The sequence below is a fragment of the Peromyscus maniculatus genome, chromosome 1 (genome assembly GCF_049852395.1).
Source record: "Peromyscus maniculatus bairdii isolate BWxNUB_F1_BW_parent chromosome 1, HU_Pman_BW_mat_3.1, whole genome shotgun sequence".
NCBI classification, from domain to species: domain Eukaryota; kingdom Metazoa; phylum Chordata; class Mammalia; order Rodentia; family Cricetidae; genus Peromyscus; species Peromyscus maniculatus.
This window is the reverse complement of record NC_134852.1, coordinates 192,328,421-192,342,145: the sequence shown is the minus strand read 5'-3', so window position 1 is coordinate 192,342,145 and position 13,725 is coordinate 192,328,421. Positions and strand designations below refer to the sequence as shown.

General features: G+C 42.3%; 1 long non-coding RNA gene across 1 annotated transcript; it reads left to right on the top strand.

The window, feature by feature from the left end:
• The first annotated feature begins 2,598 nt into the window (after nt 1-2,598).
• LOC143271139 (uncharacterized) lies at nt 2,599-13,512 on the top strand. The gene is made up of 3 exons (XR_013048352.1): nt 2,599-2,823; nt 12,247-12,567; nt 13,100-13,512. It is a non-coding gene; the product is annotated as an uncharacterized LOC143271139 (long non-coding RNA).
• The last annotated feature ends 213 nt before the right edge of the window (nt 13,513-13,725 follow it).

The window sequence follows — 13,725 nt, the reverse complement described above, 5'->3', positions numbered from 1 at the left end:
ACAGGTCCTGGAAAATGACAGTGAACTCCTGAAAGCTGCCTCAAGAAGTTGCAGCAATTGTAGCTTCTGTACCTGATGTTGTGTCCCTGTAGACAGCTGATCAAGATAGTCTCAAGTACATAGTATGTGAGTACTTGGTTTGAGAAATGAAAAGGATCAGAAAAGGGGAAAATGATCACATCTTTTAATTATTGCTTCTTATCACAGGGAAGGTCTGATTGGTTTGTGGGCATTGAATATTCTCACCTAGGAACACTGTCAATATTCACACACTGGGGTGTTGCAGGATATTCTAGGCAAAGGTGTGTTACATTTGTGTATGCTGCAGAATATTACTTTAACTGTGTAAAGGTGTCTTACTTTTGTTTATGCTTCATTTGTTTAATGATGTGAGGATATGTGTTTCATTATGTAAAGATGTGTTGAATTTGTTTTGAATGCTAAAGTAATCCAACTGGTCTAATAAAAAGCTATACAGTCAATAGCTAGTCAGGAGAGGGATAGGCAGGGCTGTGAGTGAGAGAGAATAAATAGGAGGAGAATGTAGGCTTGAGAAGAGAAGAGGAGAAGGAGAAGAGAGGAGAGAATGAGGAACACACCTGGGGCCAGAAGCCAGGCAGCCATTAGTCTGCCAGACATAGAGATGAAAAGAAAGTAAAAAGAATGAGGAGGTAAAATGTAGATTACATTAGATTAAAGAGAAATAGGTTAAGTTAAAAGAGCTATGCAGAAAAAACTTAAGCTAGGCCAAGCATTCAAAACTAGTAAGTCTCTGTGTCATGATTTGGGGGCTGGTTGGTGTCCCTAAAAGGAAAAGCCAGGTACACTGGGGTAACACAGAGACTACCAGCTTGTGTGAGGCCCAGTGGGGGAAAGTTTGCTTAAGCAGGTTCAGGCTGTGTTGCAACTGCCCAGCTGCTTGTCCCACATGGCTTAACATATCCTCTGACCTCACATACCCTCTGACCTTAGAGTTTTGAGGATAGGATACCAATGAGAGAATCAAAAGGCAGCTTCCTTGGGCTCCTCACCAAGGCAATTGAAAGAATTTTCTGCTTTTCATAAAACAGCTCCTGGCATTCTTCTACACAGTGTCTGGGGACATAGACCCCGACTGAGATACAACAAATGTCAGAATGGTCCATTATGACCTGGATTCTTTTATCTCATCTGCAAGATCAATCCTTCATGAGGTGGAAGAGCTTAGGACATATGCAAGCTGCCTTCAGTCCAAGCCTTTCTGTCACTTACTCCTACTGGACCTGTGGCTCCTCCTTGGCTCTTTCCTGTGTCTGCTAAGCATCCCATGTGACCTTATGGAGGTGGAGGAAGCAGACCAAACTTGACTCATAGATAAGTTAGGTTGGTATTTAGGAGCATGGTGTAATGGTGGCTGCTTGCAGCTCAGTTGAGTTGGTCCAGTAAGGGCAAATCCTTTAATTGACCAGAGCTTTCAGTGGTACACTAATGTGAATGCTCTACCTTGTGTGGGAAGAGGAACAGCTCAAGTTTAATAGTTCCTGCACTTGTAGGCACTTGTAAATGATTAAATATCTAAAATCTATTAAATGTCTAACAGTCCAATTAAAAAATGGGCTATAGAGCTGAACAGTTAATTCTCAACAGAAGAATCTCAAATGGCTGAAAGACATTTAAGGAATTGTGCAACATCCTTAGTCATCAGGGAAATGTAAATCAAAATGACTCTGAGATACCATGTTACACCTGTCAGAATGGCTAAGATTAAAAACACTGAAGACAGCTTATTTTGGAGAGGATGTGGAGCAAGAGGAAAGCTCTTCCACTGTTGGTGGGAGTGCAACCTTGTACAGCCACTTTGGAAATCAGTCTGGCAGTTTCTCAGAAAATTGGGAATCAATCTTCCTCAAGACCCAGCTACACCACTCTTGGACATAAACCCAAGGAATGTTCAATCATACCACAAGAGCACTTGCTCAACTATGTCCATAGCAGCATTATTTGTAATAGCCAGAACCTGGAAACAACCTAGATGCCCCTCAACTGAAGAATGGATAAAGAAAATGTGGTACAAATGCACAGTGGAGCACTACTCAGCAGAGAAAAACAACAACATCATGAGGTTTGCAGGCAAAAGGATGGGACTAGAAAATATCATCCTGAGTGAGGTAACCTAGACTTGGAAGGACAAATATAGTATGTACTCACTCATAGGTTGATATTAGATGTAAAGCAAAGGATAACCAGTCTGCAACCCACAGCTCCAGTGCAGCTAGCTAGTAAGGAGGACCCTAGGAAAGATGTATGGATTGCCCAGTGATGGAGAAATGGATGATATCTACATGAGCAAACTGGGGGTTGGGGGAGGTGTAATGGAGGGCAAGGGATTGGGGAATGAGAGTCTAGGGGAGTGGGAGGTTGGAGCTGAAACGGGAACAGAGTGGGAACACAAGGAAAGAGATACCATGATAAATGAAGACACCATGGGAATAGGAAAAAGCAGGTTCCCAGGAATCCACAAAGATGACTCCATCATAGACTACTGGCAATGGTCAAGAGGGTGCCTGAGCTGACCTACTCTGGTGATCGGTTGGCTGAAAACCCTAACTATCATCATAGAACCCTCATCCAGTAACTGATGGAAGCAGATCCAAAGACCCACAGCAGGGTCCCAGGCAGAGCTCCAAGAGTCCAACTGACAAGAGAGAGGAGGGATTCTATCAGGAAGAGATATTGAGACCATGATTGGAAAAAGTACAGAGACAACGAGTCAAACTAAGGGCGACACATGATCTGTGGACCAATAGCTGAGGAGCCCCCATGGTACTGGACTAGGCCCTCTGGGTAAGCAAGACAGTTGTTTAGCTTGAACTGTTTAGGGGGCCGCCAGGCAGTGGGAATGGCACCCAACCCTGGTGCATGGGCTGGCTTTTTGGAACCTAGTGCCTATGCTGAGACACTTTGCTCAGCCTTGATGCAGGGATGAGGGGCTTGGACGTGCCTCAACTGAATGTATGAGGCTCTGCTGACTCCCCATGGGAGACCTTTCCTTGGAGGAGGTAGGAATGAGGGGTGGGTTGTGGGGGAGGGTGGGGTGGGGTGGGAGGAGGGAGGACAGGGGAATCCATGGCTGATATGTAAAATTAAATCAAATTATAAAATAGAAAAACTTATTTCAAGGCAAAAAAAGGAGAAAAAATAAAAAAGTGACCTCTTTGAGGTCTAGTCATTCTATGGTTATCATGAAATAGACTGGCTAATGAGCTTCAGTTTGTTTGTATTTGTCAACCAGGCTCCTGTAAATAGGATTCATTTCCAACTAAAAACATATGGAGTTAATTTTTTTCATGAAATAAAACCAATCTGTTTACTTCATTAAAAAATTAAAATTTTTTTCTTTTGTATTTATTTTTGGTAATTAATATAATCTTTCAAATATCACATTGTCTTATCCTTTGGATGTATATTAATTACCTAAATTTGTCAGTACATAAAAGGATTTTATAGTTTAAAATACCCTTATAACATTATATATATATATATATATATATATATATATATATATATATATATATATTCATTCATTTATTATGACGTTTGAGACAGGGTTTCACTGTGTAGCCCTGGTTGTCCTGGAACTCATTTTGTAGACTAACCTGACCTCAAATTCAGAAATTCGCCTGCCTCTGATTCACTAATGTTGGAGTTAAAGGCGTGGGCTACCATGCTTGGCTTTCTCTCCCTCCCTCCTTCCCTCCCTCCCTCCCTCCTTCCCTCCCTCCCTTCCTCCTTCCCTCCTTCCCTCCCTTCCTCCCTCCCTCCCTCCCTTCCTCTTTCTTTCTTTCTTTCTTTCTTTCTTTCTTTCTTTCTTTCTTTCTTTCTTTCTTTCTTTCTTTCTTTCTTTCTTTCTTTCTCTCTCTCTCTCTCTTTTTCTTTCTCCCTTCCTTCTTTTTTATTTCTTTCTCTCTCTTTCTTGCTTATTTAATTTCTTACTTTTACATGTTTATATTTAATGTAATTCTCCCACCATAGAAATGGCTCTTAATATATAGCTTTTCTTTTTTTCTTTATTTCTACAATAAACTTTCCTATAGTTTGATTTGACTATAAAGCTTTAGTATGTCAAATAATTTTCCATTTCAGCATCAGATACACTGAATATATGTCCTTGATAACATTTTCTTCCTAAGATAAGAGTTTAAATTGCTACTGGCAGTGGTCGAGAGACAGCCCGAACTGACCTACTCTGGTGATAGGATGGCCAAACACCCTAATTGTCGTGCTAGAAACCTCATCCAATGACTTGAAGGAACCAGATGCAGAGATCCATGGCCAGGCCCCAGGTGGAGCTCCAGGAATCCAATTGGCGAGAAAGAGGAGGGTTTGTATGAGCTAGAATTGTTGAGACCAAGGTTGGAAAAAGCACAGGGACAAATAGCCAAATGAATGGAAACACATGAACTATGAACCAATAGCCGAGGAGCCCCCAACTGGATCAGGCCCTCTGGATAAGTGAGACAGTTGATTAGCTTGATCTGTTTGGGTGACATCCAGGCAGTGAGATTGGGACCTGTCCTCAGTGCATGAACTGGCTATTTGGAACCTGGGGCTTATGCAGGGTCGCTTGTCTCAGCCTGGGAGGAGGGGACTGGACCTGCCTGGACTGAATCTACCAAGTTGAACTCAATCCTCAGGGGAGTCCTGGCCCTGGAGGAGATGGGAATGGGGGTTGGGCTGGGGGGAAAGTGGGGGGAGCAGGGGGAGGGGGAGGACAAAGGAATCTGTGGCTGATATGTAAAATTAAATTATAAAATAAAATAAAGAGTTTAAATTGTTGGTTATTTGATATCTAAGAGCAACGTTGGCTTGGAAGATAAAGGAAATAGCTGACAGACACATGCAGGAAAAGCCTTTAGTGAACCAGGAGGCAGAAGTTCTAACTAAGTTGTAGCATTTTGCTGGATTCTGGGCTACAGCTTTCTTCATATTTCCTTTACTTTGAGAATCTTCAGACTGTGGAATAATACTGTGCACATTAAGTTATCTTTTTGGACTCCCTTTCCATGCAGCCAACCATATAAATAGCTTGCATCTTCCAGGGTACTGTTTGTTGTAAAGAAAACATTTCCCCTTCTTTTGAACAAATATTTATTTGTTCATACTTTCAGGGAAACAACTAAGAATATAAAGCCACAATATTTACTGTTTTTTAAATTAATTTTACATACCAATCACAATTTCCCCTTCCTCCTCTCTTCCCATCTCCCCCCACCACACCTTCTTTCTATGACCCCATCCACTCCTCAGAAAGGTAAGGCCACCCATGCGAGTCATCAAAACATGGCATATCAAGTTGACGCAGGACGAAGCTCCTACTCCCCTGCATCAAGGCTGAGCATCAAGGCTGAGTGAAGCATCCCATCATAAGGAATAGATTCCAAAAGCTAGCTTATGTGCCAGGCACAGATCTTGGTCCCACTGCGATGGGCCCCACAAACAGACCAAACTGCACAACTGACACCCATATGTAGAGGGCTTAAGTAGGTCCCATGCAGGATCCCTAGCTGTCAGTCTAGAGTCCATGAACACCAATGAGCTTGGGTCAGTTGCCTCTGTGGGTTTCTCCATCATGATCTTGACCCCCATTTGCTTATATAACCCCTCCTCCCTCTTTTCTACTGGACTCCTGAAGCTCAGCCCAGTGCTTAGCTGTGGATATCTGCATCTGCTTCCATCAGCTATTGGATGAAGGTTCTATGATGATAATTTGGGTAGTCACCAATACAATTATAGGAGAAGGCCAGTTCAGGTGTCCTCTCCACTATTGCTAGTAGTCTTAGCTAGGATTAGGATCATCCTTGTGGATTCCTGGGAGTTTCCCTGGCAACAGGTTTCTTCCTAATCCCATAATGGCCCTCTCCATCAAGATATTTCTTTTGTTGCTCACCCTCTCTGTCCCTTCCCTAACTCAACCATCTTTTGTGTTCCCATCCCCCACTCTCTCCCTTCTACGTCCCCCCCCAAGCCCCCCAGTTTACCCAGGAACTCTCATCTATTTCCCCTTCCCTGGGCAATCCATGCATCCCTCTTAGGGTCCTCCTTGTTACCTACTTTCTGTAGGGCTGTAAATTGTAGCCGTATTATCCTTTGTTTCACATCTAATATCCAGGTATGAGCGAGTACATACTGGGTTTGTCATTCTGGGTCTAAGTTACCTCACTCAGGATGATTTTTTCTAGTTCCATCCATTGGCCTGCAAATTTCACAATGTTATTATTATTTTTTTACAGCTGAGGAATACTCCATTGTATAAATGTACCACATTTTGTTTATCCATTCTTTGGTTGAAGGGCATCTAGATTGTTTCTAGGTTCTGGCTATTACAAATAATGCTGCTATGAACATATTTGAGCAAGTGTCCTTGTGGTATAATTGAGCATCCTTTGGGTATATGCCCAAGAGTGATATTGCTGGGTCTTGTGGTAGATTGATTCCCAATTTTCGGATAAACCACCATACTGATTTCCAAAGTGGCTGTACAAGTTTGCATTCCCATCATAAGTGGAGGAGTGTTGCCTTTACTCCATATCCTTTCTAACATAAGCTGTCATCAGTGTTTTTGATCTTAGCCATTCTGACAGGTGTAACATGGTATCTCAGAGTTGTTTTGATTTGCATTTCCCTGATGACTAAGGATGTTGCACAATTCCTTAAATGTCTTTCTGCCATTTGAGATTCTTTTGTTGAGAATTATCTGTTTTGTTCTGTATCCCATTTTGTAATTGGATTATTTGGTATTTTACTGTCTAGTTTCTTGAGTTCTTTATATATTTTGGAGATCAGCCCTCTGTCAGATGTTGAGTTGGTAAAGATCTTTTCCAGTTCTGTAGGCTGATGTTTTGTTGTATTGACTGTGTCCTTTGACTTACAGAAGCTTTTCAATTTCATAAGATCCCATTTATTAATTGTTGATCACATTGTCTGTGCTACTGGTGTTATATTCAGGAAGTGGTCCCCTGTGCCAATTCATTCAAAGCTAGTTCCTACTTTTTCTTCTATCAGGTTCAGAGTAGCTGGATTTATGTTGAGGTCTTTGATCCACTTAGACTTGAGTTTTTTTTTTTTTTTTTTTTTTTTTTTTTTTCATTTTTTCGAGACAGGGTTTCTCTGCGTAGCTTTGCGCCTTTCCTGGGACTCACTTGGTAGCCCAGGCTGGCCTCGAACTCACAGAGATCCACCTGGCTCTGCCTCCCGAGTGCTGGGATTAAAGGCGTGCGCCACCACCGCCCGGCGTTAGACTTGAGTTTTATGGTGATGGAAATGGATCTATTTGCATTTTTTTACATGTCAACATCCAGTTATGCCAGCACCATTTGTTAAGATGCTTCATTTTTTTCCATTGTACAGTTTTGGTTTCTTTGTCAAAAGTCAGGTGTCCATAGAAGTGTTGATTTATGTCTGGATCTTTGATTTACTTCCTTGATCCATGTGTCTGTTTTATGTCAATACTATGCTATATTTATTATTGTAGCTCTATAGTAGAGCTTGAAGTCAGGGATGGTGATGACTCCAGAAGTTCCTTTATTGTACAGGACTGTTTTAGCTATCCCGCTTTTTTTTTTTCCATATGAAGTTGAGTGTTGTTCTTATGAGGTCTCTGAAGAATTGTGCTGGGATTTTGATGGGGATTGCATTGAATCTTTTGGTAAGAATTGCTTTTGGTAAGATTGCCATTTTTTACTATGTTAATCCTGCCTATCCAAGAGCATGGAGGATCTTTTCATTTTATGATACTTCTTCAAAAACTTAAAGTTCTTGTCATACAAGTTTTTCACTTGTTTGATTAGAGTTACCCCAAAATATTGTATATTATTTTTGGCTATTGTAAAGGGTGTTCTTTCTCAGCAAGTTTATCATTTGTATATAGGAGGGCTACCGACTTTTTTGAGTTTATTTTATATCTTGCTACATTACTGAAGGTGTTTTCAGTTGTAGGAGTTCCCTGGTAGAATTTTGGTATCACTTAGGTTACTATCATATCATATTATCTTCAAATAGTGAAAGTTTGACTTCTTTCTTTCTGATTTGTATCCCCATGATCTCCTTTTTTTTTGTCTTATTGCTCTAGCTAGAACTTCAAGTACTGTATTGAATAGGTCTGGAGAGAGTAGACAGCCTTTTGCTTTTTCTGATTTTAGTGGAATCACTTTGAGTTATTCTCCATTTAATTTGATGTTGGCTGTCAACTTGCTGTATATTGCTTTATTTTGTTTGGGTATGTTCCCTGTATCCCTGATCTCTCTAAGACCTTTACCATGAAAGAGTGTTGGATTTTGTCAAAGGCTTTTTCAGCATCTAATGAGATGATCATGTGGGTTTTTTTTCAGTTTGTTTATATGTTGAATTACATTGACAGGTTTTCATATGTTGAACCATCCCTGTATCTCTGAGATGAAGCCTATTTGACCATGGTGGATGATCTTTTTGATGTTTTCTTTTCATGGTGTCCCCTGAATTTTTTGTGTTATAATTTTGTTGGCTTTAATGTTTTCTTTGACCAAGGAATCCATTTCCTCCATCTCTTGCATTCTGTTGGTTATGCTTACATCTGGAGTTCCAGTTCATTTACTCAGATTTTCCATTTCCAGAATTTCCTTGGTTTGTGTCTTCTTTATTGCCTCTATGTCAATTTTCAGTCTTTTTTTCTTTATTAAGTAATTTTCTACTCACTCCACATACTACCCACAGATCCCACTTCCTCCCTCCTCCCACCCCCAGCCCTCTCTCCCAAGCCACCCCATCTCCCTAGATCACTCAAATCAAAGTCTTCCATGGGGAGTCAGCAGAACCTAGATACACTGAGCCTAGGCAGGTCCAAGCCCCTTCCCACTGCACCAAGGCTGCGTAAGTTGGCACACCACTGCCACCGAATTCCCAAAAGCCTGCCCATGCACCAGGGATGCATCCTGATCCCCCTGCCTAGGTACCCTCAAACAATTCCAGCCAAACAATGGTCTTCCATATCCAGAGGGCCTAGTCCAGTCCCATGGAGGCTCCACAGCCACCAGTCCACAGTTCATGGGCTTCCACTAGTGTGGCCAATCATCTTTGCACGTCCTCCCATCTTGATCTCAACGACCCCTGCCTGCAGAATCCCTCCTCTCATCAAATGGATTCCCAGAGCTCAGCCTGTTGCCTGGCCAGGGATCTCTGCATCTGCCTCCATCAGTCACTGGACAAAGGCTCTATGATGACAGCTAGGTTATTCGCTAGATGGGTCACCAGAGTAGACCAGTCTAAGCACCCTCTACCAGCAGACCAAGGTGGGGTCATCCTTGTGGATTCCTGAGAGCCTCCCCAGCACCCTGCCTCTACCTATTCCCATGATGTCCTCATCTATCATGGTATCTTCCTTCTTACCCTCCCACTCTGTCCCTGTTCCAGCTTGACCCTCCCATTTCCCTATGTTCTCATCCCTTACTCCTCACCCTCTGCCACCTCCCACACCCAGTCTGCTCATGTAGATCTCATCTACTTCTCCTTTGCTGGGTCATCCATGTCTCCCTCCTAGTGTCTTTCCCTGTTAGCTAGCCTCTCTGGAGTTGTGGGTTGCAGTCTGGCCATCCCTTCCCTCACATCTAGTATCCACTTATGAGTGAGTACATACTATGTTTTCCTTCTGAGTCTGGGTTACCTCACTCAGGATGATATTTTCTAGTTCCATCCATTTGCCTGCAAATTTCATGATGTCATTTTTTTTTTTTACTGTTGAGTAGTACTCCATTGTGTATATGTGCCACATTTTCTTAATCCATTCTTCAGTTGAGGGGCATCTAGGTTGTTTCCAGGTTCTGGCTATTACAAATAATGCTGCTTTGAACATAGTTGAGCATGTGTCTTTGTGTAAGATTGAGCATTCCTTGGGTATATGCCCAAGAGTGGTATAGCTGGGTCTTGAGGAAGATTTCATTTGATTGCTTTTTCTTGGTTTTCTTGGCTTTCTTTAAGGGATTTATTGATTTCGTCCAATTTTTTGTTTGTCTCTCCTCAATTTCATTTCTTCTTTAATGGCTTCTATAATCTTCATAAAGTCATTTTTTTTACTCTTTCACAACTGAGACTTTATTGGTTGAGTACACAGACATTTCAGTTCTTAAAACATGGACCCAAACTCTAAGAGTCATACATTGTGTTCACATACCCAAAAGAGCCATATGTTCTTTCTCTTTGAACTTATTCCAGTGATGTTCCATCCTAAGCTTGGCAAGTTTTCCCTAAGACCTCACATAACAAATGCTCACAATCCTTAACTCCACTGACTCACAATTTTATGCCACATACAGCACATATTCAAAATTTCAATCTTTCACAGCACATTATCACAATTGTTAGGAAAATGGACTGCCATGACCAGAGACAGTTCTGACAGGGCAAGGACCTAGGCGTGTTTTTTTTTTTTAGGATGCAGTTCTACTAGAAACACAAGACCAGAAATAACTGAAAATATTCCAGACACAAATGCACGACCAAGACTCTAAATTACCATTTAGTATGCTTTGTGTTGTAGGATATAAAACTAGCCCCCTTTATGGAATGTATGGTGACCCCTGAGACAGTCATAGCCTCTCCTGATTCAGTATCCTGCTATTTTCTGGTTGTACCAAAAAATAAACAACCAGCAAGTGATTTAACCTCTTAAAAAAAATCACTTACACTTAAAAAATGGGATGAGGCGGGATTTCCTTCCACCTTTTAAAAATGTTTCTAGAGCTACTAAAAATCTCGCATTTACAAAATAGTTGATAAAACTATTCCTCTGGATTGTACAAGAAGGGAGGCAGGGACACTGACAGAAACGATGCATGGTTAGTCGGACTTGGCTTCTTTTTCTTCGACTTCAGAGGCTGGACTCTGGTTTTCAGCCTCTCCATTTTCTGCAGGCACATCTGTGGTTTGCTGGTCAGCCACCTCAGCCTGTTTGCCCTTTGCTCCCCTCTTCCCTTTTGTTTGCACTTTTTTTGTCTGATGGTTTATCCTTTCCCGAGGCCTTCTTGGGTTTTGCGTCCACCTTGGCAGGGGTGGGCTTGGCCGACAGCCTTGCAGAGCGCTGCTTGGGCTCCGCCTTGGCCGCTCTGTCCCCATGGTGGCGCGTGTGGACTGGGTGGGAGGCGCGAGCGAGGCCGAACCAGTCACAGAGCTACACCGCCTCTCCCGCCACCCCACGAACTGCCCATAAAGTCATTTTTTAAGGTCATTTTCTTCTGCTTCTTCTACATTGGGATGTTCAGGTGTTGCTGTTATAGAACTGCTAGTTTCTGGTGGTGCTATATTTCTCTTTATTGTTGAATGCATTCTCGCACTAGAGTCGGTAGTCTTCCTCCAATGGGTGTAAGCAGTGTCTCTGTCTCAGGGAGCAGCTCTTGGTCCAATCAGCACTGGCAGTGTTTGTGCCTGAGGGAGCTCTTGGTCCAATCCAAACTCTTGGTCCAATCGTAGCTGGTGGAGTCTGTGTCTCAGGGAGTAGCTATGGTCTCAGGGGATGGATGGGTTTAGGAAATAGAGTGGGGCTTGTAGATTACAGGGTCTAATGGGAGTGGTGGTGGTGGGCAGGTCTGTCTACAGGAGTCTTGCCTACAGGCCTGCAATTGGGGCTGCATTGAGTAGGGGTAGGAGGGCATGGGTTCTGCCCTTGGGCCTAGGGCCTAAAGGCTGGGAGAACAGTCTCTTACCTCTTGGTCCAATCAGAGCCCACAGAGTCTGTGTTTCAGGGAGCAGTTGTGGTCTCAGGGGATGGAGTGGGGCTTGTAGATTACAGGATCTGATAGGGGGTGATGGTGGGCAAGCTGGTCTACAGGAGTCTCGCCTGCTGGCCTGAAGCTGAGGCTGCAATGGGTAGGGGTAGGGGCACAGATTGTGCCTCTGCATCTAGAGCCTAGAGACTGGGGTGACCGGATTGGAGATCTGAAGCTTTTTTTTTTTTTAGATAGTCCATGGCTATTGGGGAGGCATTATCATCAAAAGAGCACAGCTTCATTTGCTCTGTCTATCATCTATCATCTATCTATCTATCTATCTATCTATCTATCTATCTATCTATCTATCTATCTATCTATCTATCTATCTATCATCTGTCTATCATCATCATCTATCTTCTTCATCATCATCATATATCTATCTTTCTATCAGTTCTTTCCCTTTCAAAACAAAAAAGTTAGATGATGGATGCCTAATATTTTTTCAAGTTTTGTTACCACCTTTTTTTTTCAGGGTACACTGACTTCTGTCCTGTACAGTGGAAAAAGAATTTCCCCACTTGGAGAAGTTTGACCTGGGCCACTTTCTGGATGAGAGAGGCAACTTCAAGAAGAGTGACTACTTCATGGTTTTCTCAGCAGACAAGCAAGCTTTGTTTCCATGTGTGTTAGGTGAGAAGGTGAGAAGAGGTGTACACGGAGGCTCCTGTGGGTGGCATGAAGAGCCATCTCTGTGAGGCCAGAGGCAGCGTTCTTAAGGCGAAGGATGCTTCTCATTGGATTGCAGGCTCTATCCATTGATTCTACAGACAAGAGAAAATGAATCTGCTGAGATGTGAGTAGATGAAAAGTACATTGCTGTGTATCATTTTAATGGGAATAGGTGTGTATGTGTGTGTGTGTGTGTGTGTGTGTGTGTGTGTGTTGTGTGTGTAGATGCTGCCAAGTGAACCTCAACATAGCAGTTTTAATGTGATGCACAGAAAATTTTTCTGTAGCATACATTATAGAAGTTGTGCTGAATGTAGGAAAGAGCTCAGGTTTCTGTATGGAGGAAGCTGTAGTTTAATTAGTCATTAATTAATTTATTTATTAATACCACATTTATTTATGTTTGTTAACTAAGAAGTATAATTGACTAATTAATTTCTACATATCTTTCTCTTCTTCCTTCCTTCCTTCCTTCCTTCCTTCCTTCCTTCCTTCCTTCCTTCCTTCCTTCCTTCCTTCCTTCCTCCCTCTCTCCCTCCCTCCCTCCCTCTTTCTTCCTTCCTTCCTTCCTTCCTTCCTTCCTTCCTTCCTTCCTTCCTTCCTTCCTTCCTTTCTTTCTTTCTTTCTTTTTTTCTTCCTTTCTCCTCTTCTTCTAGGAAAAAGAGTTTGCACTGGAGAAGATCTGGCTCACATTTTTAATCCTGACCACTATCTTACAGCATTTTTCTTTGACATCTCTGGTTTATTCAGTGGACATTGATACCAGCCCAGCTTCAACTGGGTTAGGTTCAGTACCCTCATCCTTTGAAGTCTCTTTAATTCCACTTGAAGAAATGGTAGGCTGGCTGGCCGCTGAAGGAGAACTTCAGCTACATCTGAATAAGCAGGCTTTTTGTGGCCCATGTGACTGCCATTCTGTACCTTTTTCCTTCACAATAGATGCTTAGGATGTGTGAGGTTCTGGGTTTTGTCTTTAGCCTTATAAACAAACAAACAAATGAACAAACAAACAAACAGTGCCAAATATGCATGCCTTTAATCCTAGCAGTCTGAGGAAGGAGGATTATGAATTTGAAGCAAGTGTGGTATGCATGGTTAAGTCCTCTCTCCAAACCTAAATAAAATAAAGTAAGCAGGTGCAAGTTGGGGTGGAAGAGAGTATGGGTAAGGTGTCATATAATGGAAATAGCAACATGCTAACGTTTACCAAAGCCCTAAGATGGGTGCAGTGTGGTTTATTACAGTCATGCTTGTTTCCTATGCTTGAAATTTTCCATAGTAA